The 8,958-nt window shown below is 37.3% G+C and overlaps 1 pseudogene; it reads left to right on the top strand.

Annotated features, from left to right (window-relative positions):
• The window catches only part of LOC107555605 (neuroblastoma-amplified sequence-like), a 197,259-nt pseudogene that overhangs the window by 100,605 nt on the left and 87,696 nt on the right, over positions 1-8,958 (top strand).

The following is an 8,958-nucleotide window of genomic DNA, read 5'->3' as shown; positions in this document are numbered from 1 at the left end:
TATATATACACATCTATATCTCATTTTGTCTTATTATTATTATTTAATAAATACAAGATTATAAACTTTTTTTTTTAAATTTCTAATAACATGCACAGATAAATCATTCACAATAGGACCGTGAACCTGCAATAAGAAAGTAAAAAGGGTCGATTTGGGCTTCGTGCTTTCGTTACGCATTTTTACTTGAGCACCAATGCTTCATTCATGGCTATAAAAAATCTTCTCCTGGATTATTACATTATAGTAGGCTGTAAAGCACAGCCTTTGACTGAACTCTGAGTTCAATGCTTCAATAACATACTCAATGCTTCATTTTTCATACGTTGTAGTTATAGCTGCAGAGCTCAGCTGCTTTACTCATAGCAAGCACTGTTTTCACCTTACCATGAGAAAAGACGCCACAGACATGCTTAAAGATTCATGTGCACACAAAAATATATTTGCGTAAATGTGAGTGCGTTGTTTATCTGCTAAATGTGCATTTAAAGCTGAATGAAGTATTGATGAGGTCAGATACGTGGTTTGGGTTTATACACACAGTCGCAATGTTTCTGACATTTTTGAAAAGTTCACCTCTCATCGCATGTATATACCATGTAAATACGTGCGTTTGTTTCAGTTTTTGTCATGTTGCTACAGTGAGCTGCTCCACTGATGGCGGAGAGCTTTCTCGCTCAGGAGTTAATTTACATCTCTGTGCCTTTACCTTCATTTATAATGCATGTTGAGATTAGCTCGATGTGATGACTATAGTAGTGCTTTTGTTTGTTTTATAGGATTAAATGGAAATCTCTGTCCCTGCTGGGATTTCCTCCAGTTTCTTTGTGTCTGTATTTTCCCCGCTGGGTAACGCTTGCCTTAAGTAAATTAGCATACTTGCCACCTAATTGCAACATGATAACATTTACAGTATCTGATGAATTATTTATTAATCACATTTACACAGTGCTTGCTTGTAGACCAACACGTTTGGCCATTTTTGCAATTAACAGTTTACCCGAGTTTACATGATTGGACTTGTCTGTGAATAAACAGCAGAAAATAAATGTCCAGACTGCCCGCTTTGATTTTGGTGTGTTTAGAAGTCCACTTCTGACACAAGCCCCTGTTAAATGTATGTCAGATCTCAAAGTCTGATTTGTAGCCTTGTTGACTGTTCTAGCATTAAAATGAACCAGACGTCAAAATTGACCTTGTTTACTTTCTGAATGCATTGTCCTGGTCTTATTTAGCATAATTAATTTATACACATTAATCCAATAAAATAAATAAATTAAAAAATAATAAGAAACTAAATTAAAATAAATAAAATGAAGTACAGTAAATTAATGAAGCAAAATGAAATGAAATTAACTAACACTAACCCATAATATATTATAATTGTCACGGGCACGGTGTGTGGAGGCAGGCAGGACGACAAGGATTCCAACAATGACTTTTAATGTAGACACAACAAGGCAGATTCAGGAAGCACGCACGCACGCACACGCGCACATGCACGCGCGCGCGCGCGCGCACAGGGTAACAATCACAATAACCGACAAACCAGAATACCAGAGACCGGAACTAATATAGGGCAGATAACGAGGGGCAGACAGGTGAGCATAATGAGGTGATTAACTAATTGTTAGTATGGGCTAAACCAACAAAAGGGGAAGAAACCACAATAAACAGTCCATAGGGGCGTTACAATAATATAATTAGTGTAAATAAAAAGTTTTACCATATGGTAAAATAAAAGTTTTTGTTTATATTATATATATGTGTGTACTGTGTATATTTATTATGTGTGTGTATATATATATATATATATATATATATGACACGTACATACAGTATATATTTTGAAAATATTGACATGCATTTACATGTATTATATAATATAAATTTATTAAATGGTAAATAAAAAATGTAGTGATATGGTTTGTTTGTGGTTTCTTCATTTCATCATTACATTTATAAAATAAAATAAAAATGTAAAATTAAAATAACAGCGTCATGGTCCTGATTTGTCAAGTCAGTTCTCCTTTATTTATAAAGCACGCAGTTTCACAGCAGTTTTGTAGAAAATACTGTCTTAAAACCCCTAGTGTGAAAGTCAAAGGTGTCTGTAGAAGGAAAAAAACCTACTGTGTGTATATATTGTTTATTGTAGTTCAGCTATAACCACTGTAATTTGATCAGTACGGCTCATGTGTAACCTTTCTTGGTTGCCCATAGCAGGCCGGAGCTGCTGTTCCTGGATCAATTAACCCCACAGACCTGCTGCACAGAACCACAGCCTGCACTATAGAGGTCCTGACCAACACCACCATGAACACCAGAGCCGTGCTGACCGCCGTCAGCAACTCCCATTGGTGGAGGGAGTCCCTCAGCTTACTGCACCCACTGCACGTAAGTCCCATTTAAATTCAGCCTGAAAGGTTTTATTCGCCGCTCTCTGAAGTGTAACCGCGTGCTTCGCTCCATTATGCATCACTCCTCTTCAAAACACCACCGCCAGGAACAGGTTGGACAGAGCTCAACAGTGAGACTCGCCTGCACATTTTTTGGCAGGTTTTGTTAGGCCATTAAAACCTGGCATGATTGAACAAACTTCTCCCCGACCGACGTCTGCGTGTCTCTTTGTGAAGCGGTTTGTTTTTATGAGTTCCTGTTTCTGTGTCCTCCATATGTGAGATTTGCCCAAGTCCTTCCTGTGAAATGGTCGATGGATGACAAGCTGAAGCTTGTGCATTTCTAATGGCCTTCCATGGTGACTGTCTGTCAAGGCCAGAATCAAAAACTCCCCATCCTTGGCAGAAGGCTCTGGCGCCTTACGAACGTTTACGAGCGCGGCTAAAACATTAATGGCTCCTGCATGCATGTCTGTGAATGTTTTATGAAAATATTCTATGAACGTTTATCTCCTCTCAGGGACAAGCCGTGGAAAGAAACCGTACTGGTGCGGCCAATCAAAACACCAATCTGGAGAGGCAGGGGTGCAGTCCTTTCTACGAGGAGCTGTTCGATGTTCCATATGTCAATATGGTAAATTTCACTGTATCTCCTTCCTTCTGGCTCTCATCTGTTTGTGTTTTTCTCATACAGCTTTATTTATTTCTCTCTCTGTATCTCTCTGTCATTCCCATGTTTTGACTAAATCGCTGCTGTAATAATGTAAATATGATGTTTAGTTCTGAGTGTTCCATTATTCTAGGGTAGATTAAAGATATTTTGTCATCATTTAATTACCTTCATGTGGACATTCTTCAGTGCCACACAAATGGAGATGTTTTGAGTAATATACAGGTCACATTTTTCTGTGCAATTAATCTTAAAGGGTTAGTTCACCCAAAAATGAAAATTAGCCTGTGTTTTACTCACCCTCAAAGCATCCTAGGTGTATGTAACTTTCTTCTTTCAGACGAATCCAAGTGGAAGACGTTCCGGCAGATGACGTAAGACGTTGGCGCCTCTGAGAAATGCAGGAGCAAAGGAAACACAGTTCCCTTACTTTAGCAAAGGAAAACCAGTCTCCTCTTGGCTTATATCAAAATCCTCCGACATTTTTCTTTAAAAATCCTTGTTTTGTACTTCTGATTCTTGTCTGGCGTTTTGTTTTGTCTCCACGTTCGTCACTAATCATGCAACGTCGACGTCTTACATCATCCGCCGGAACGGCTTCCACGTATGACTGTCAGCGGAAGTGAGGAAAAAAAGTGTTTATTATGTTTGAAATATGGATATTTAACTTACAAAAAATGCATGGATTCGCTACAGGAGGCCTTTATTCACCCCCCGGAGCCGTGTGAGGGACGTTTTATTACGGATGCGCGTGCTTTATTTCACGTCTTCTGAACTGTTGACAACCAACACCCACTTAACCCCATTGTAATGCTTGGAGGGACCAGGACAATTTTTTATATAACTCCGATTAGATTCGTCTGAAAGAAGGTGGTCACATACACCTAGGATGCTTTGAGGGTGAGTAAAACACAGGCTAATTTTCCTTTTTGGGTGAACTAACCCTTTAAGCTTTCAAACTTCAAATCAGGGATGTCAAGAATTTCAATGAATAACACTGAACTGTTCTTCACACATAGTTATCATATGGCTTCAGAAAACTTGGAATATGACACAATAAATGTTTTATTATTATTTATTCATTTTTATTAATTCATACCACATTTATGTTTATTTCGATGGTTCCGTAGTTCTTATTCCTTATAAAAGTGTCACCAGGATATATGGTTGAGTTTTTGGCAAACTGTTCCTTTACATTTCAGGAATGTGCATGCGCAAGTTCTTCTACTTCTACTTCTTAAAAACAGTTCTTTTTTAAAATAAGTCATATGATGTATAGTATTTAACAAAATGTCTCTCCCTCAAAAATTACATACTTTAACATTCAAACGTTTGGGGTCAGTAAGATTTTTTGTTTGTTTTTTTTTTGTAAGAAATTAATACTTTTTCAGCAATGCCGAAAATTTGCTTTAAATTTATAAAAAGTAAAGATTTAAATAATAAATTCTGTTTTTGTTTACTTTTTATCAATCAAATTTCTGAAAAATATGTATAATATGTATTTAACATGCAAATATATATGTAATATCAAAGTTTCCACAAATATTAAGCAGACAATTATTTTCAACAATGATTATAATACAAATGTTTCTTGAGTACTTTTTACATTATACATATATTTTAAAATATATTACAAACAAACAATAAATAAATAAATTTTGTATTGCTGTTTTTATACTGTATTTTTGATAAAGTAAATTAGTTTGATAAAGTAACCCCCCCCCCCTTTCATTCTCAGAAAAATTTAAACCCAAGCATTTGATTGTAGACTGTATTTGGTCAAAATAATACAAAACAAATTTCTTCTGTATGATTGTAACCGCTGCTTCTAGGCCAATTATACAGCCTACTAGATGATAAGGTATAAATATAACATTGACCTTCATTAAATTTAAAATTCAACTGACAGGTATTGGCTTCTGTCATGTAATAGATATTTTAGGTCAAATTTCAAAGCTTTATGCAAAATATGCAATAAATAAGCAAAAACCAAAGTGTAATATCCCTTGTTGTCCTCTATTAATTTTTCAGTCCAAGGATGTGTATTCCTCGTACGACTACAACCCTCAAGAAGACTTCGCTGAAGTTTTACTGCGGACAGGCAAACTGGCTGAAACCAATAGCGAGGGACAGAATCTCTTTCCTGCAACCGAAGGTAGTGCTCCTTATGTGCAGTATACAAACATTTGCACTTAAAATCAGCTCTCATCACGGTGACTGGTGACCGCCATCAGTTGTCTCTCATCACCCTCTTGATAGCTGCAGTGTCCTTGCTAGGAATACTGTAATCTTTGGCCCCCGGGGCAGATTCTCATGTAGTAGCCGTTCCCTCCGCCTGGCCTCATCTCTCCCTGATGTATCACCACTCGCTGGCTACATGTCCGGAAGAATAGCGTCATATTGATTAATTAATGTGTACTCACCACAAGTAGACAGCAGTAAATAATGCGCACCCTCTCGATACAAGAGAGATAGCGGCTAGTCAAAATATCAAGGCCTTTTACATCAAGATGGATGAGGCGAATGAGAAAATCAATGCGGAGTGATGGGAGGGGTGCAGGAACTTTGGTTGAAGAATGCAAATAGCGATTCTCCCTTTACCTCTTCCTTTTTTCTGCTCTCTTTTAATTCCTTCAGTGTCACTGTCGTTCAGTTGCGCACGGCAGGCGTAAAGTCACCTTCGTGTGGGAGAACGTGAGATGAAAGGAAAGTGCTTGCGTCAGGCTGATAACGCTAAATTAATGACCTGCACGTTAAGACGTATGCTGAATAACACTTCTTCCTATAAGAACAGTCATGGTTCTGTGCTCTTGTTTAGATATTGCGCTCATGTCCTCTCTAATCTCTGTGCTTATGTGTGAAATGCTTAAAGGTTATAAATTAAGGATGCTTCCTGCTGCTGATATGGTACATTTTTGGTCAATGTTTTTAAACATTTAAAAAACATCTTAAACATTAGCCACGTTAAGCGTTTTTACATTAAGCATTATAGAATGTCTCAACTTTATAAACCACACGCTCTTATTTCAGTGTTGTTTTTTTAATTTTGTGGATATTTCAGCTAACAGGTGGCTTTGTACATTCAGATTAAAAGTTAAAGAGGCGGAACCATTGATGCCACATGGACTATTTTAACAATGTCCTTGCTACCTTTCTTGGCTTTGAAAGTGGTAGTTCTGTTGCTGTTTATGGAGGGTCAGGAAGCTCTCGAATTTCATCAAAAATATCTTAATTTGTGTTCTGAAGATGAACGAAGGTCTTACGGGTTTGGAACGAAATGAGGGTAACTAATTCATTAATTTTCTTTTTTGAGTGAACTATCCCTTTAAATGACATCTCTAATATGTATATCGATAATATAAAATAATATAACATTAATATTTAATTATTTGTTATTTAAAAATATATATGCATTTATTTATTCCATCCTCTCAGCATCAGTCACATGTGTAGATTGGAAGTTTTTTTTTTCCCTGAATGCATACTGTGCATATTAAAAATGTCAGTGCTTGAGTCTTTTTTTGGTGTCTCTTGCATACTTTTACACTCACGCACATACACACTCTAGAATAGAACAGAGCACAAGTTTTTAAGTATAATGACATCCTCCATCTCTGATCAGCGTCGCTGTGAGAAGCCACACCTCTCTGGTTTTCAATGTTAAAGAGACTTTGAGGAAGAATGTGTTAAAAGAAGCCGTCAAACAGCTGAGAACACTCAAACTGTTACTGTTAGGAACACTTAAAGCCTTTGTTATTTCCGCACGCACAAGACTCCCTCAGCTCCAGCTGTTTTTGATAACGTTGTCTTGCCAAGGATTATTTGATGCACAAAATGCCCTTGATACAATCACAGGCTCAGAATAGCAGAATAGAACTTAACACTGTATTGCAGTTCTGTGAGAAATGGGAACTGATGGGCTGCCTGAAAAATTACGCTTCCGTCACCTGCTAATCGTGTTTGAGAGTCTGGCCCTGTACGTGTCTGCACAGCAGTCTGCCTTTGTTTTCGAACGCTAACATTTCTTCACTAGCTTTGCACCGCTTGTTCTCTTGTGTGTTGCTGCAGGTTTAATGAGTGTTTACAATTGTCCCACAGGGTGTTTGTGGTAAAATCCTAATTGATCAAATTTAGCCACAATTTTTGTTTTTGTTCACTGTTAAATGAGGTTAAGTCACAATCGCATGCATAGGCGGTGCTGACGGTGATACTGGTGTTAAGCCACAACACCGTGTCACCGACCCCCACCGTCATTTTGTTTTTTTATAGTAATAAAAATCATTTAGTTCAGTTAAAGAACAGACACTACAATTAAAAACTGAACGCGGCTGCTCAATGCAGCGTGCCGAACGACAGTCACATCACAGATTTTCCTCACCGTCACAACCCTAGTTGTGTCTGGTTAGGACAAAAACATGTGAAGCAGATTTTGCTTGTGAACTTATTGTTTTTTTTAAATGGTATTTTGGTTGAAGATAAGAATATGTCCTAGGTCTGCAGTGTTTCCCCTGCCATTATATTAGGAGGGCGGCCCGCCCCCCCCTCTGAAGGTCAAGTTAATTATATTTAATTATTTTTTTTCTATAGCGCCAGATCACAACAGAAGTCTGTATCACTCACAGCGAGTTCCGCCCGATGCACGCACACACACACACACACACACACACACACACAAGAGAGCACACTCCCACTAGTATTTGTAAATATTAAGCTGCAAAACAATTCATATTTAAATATGAATTCTGCCTGTCTCTGTGTCAATGAATGGCGCAGATGTGCGGTTTTGTTTACCACTCGTACTGAAGCGCGTGTGACGCTTGCGGTGATTTTAGCATCTGCCGTCTCACTAAATGAGGACATAAATACATGAAGTCTCCAGAACTTCTCTGAGAGTCACGTCATGAGCATTTGACCGTTTCATATGAGTAAAACTATCCTCATATCATATACACACAAAAATGTAAAGGTATTCACGGCAACCCGTCAAAATAAAAGTTCGGTTTAACTTGAAGGCATTGGCAGAAATATATTACTATTGTTAAGTAGAATGTACTTAACAGGCTGCTACTATTACTAAAATTATTAAAACCTTATTTTTAAGGAATAATCATTCAATGTTTTAATTGTAATATTAAATTACCTTTATTTTCCCCAAAATTTTATTTATTACTTAAAGGGTTAGTTCACCCAAAAATGAAAATTAGCCCATAAATTACTCACCCTCAAGTCATCCTAGGTGTATATGACTTTCTTTTTTCAGACGAATCCAGTCGGACTCAGCGGGTGTTGCAGAGAGTCACGTCATGAGCATTTGACCGTTTCATATGAGTAAAACTATCCTCATATCATATACACACAAAAATGTAAAGGTATTCACGGCAACCCGTCAAAATAAAAGTTCGGTTTAACTTGAAGGCATTGGCAGAAATATATTACTATTGTTAAGTAGAATGTACTTAACAGGCTGCTACTATTACTAAAATTATTAAAACCTTATTTTTAAGGAATAATCATTCAATGTTTTAATTGTAATATTAAATTACCTTTATTTTCCCCAAAATTTTATTTATTACTTAAAGGGTTAGTTCACCCAAAAATGAAAATTAGCCCATAAATTACTCACCCTCAAGTCATCCTAGGTGTATATGACTTTCTTTTTTCAGACGAATCCAGTCGGACTCAGCGGGTGTTGCATGCATCAGTCCAAAAGAAGTTAAATAAAAAAAAATGTAAAAAAAAAGTGTCTCACACAGCTCCGGGGGTGAACAAAGGCCTACTGTGTAAAAATATCCATATTCAAAATGTAATGATCACTTTAATGTAGCTTGTGTGAACAGTTGTACACGGAAGCAGCTCCGGGCTGATGACGTATGAGTTCAGCGTTGCGCA

Source organism: Sinocyclocheilus grahami, unplaced genomic scaffold, assembly GCF_001515645.1.
Source record: "Sinocyclocheilus grahami isolate Dianchi unplaced genomic scaffold, SAMN03320097.WGS_v1.1 scaffold540.1, whole genome shotgun sequence".
NCBI lineage: Eukaryota > Metazoa > Chordata > Actinopteri > Cypriniformes > Cyprinidae > Sinocyclocheilus > Sinocyclocheilus grahami.
This window is presented reverse-complemented; position numbering and strand designations above follow the sequence as displayed.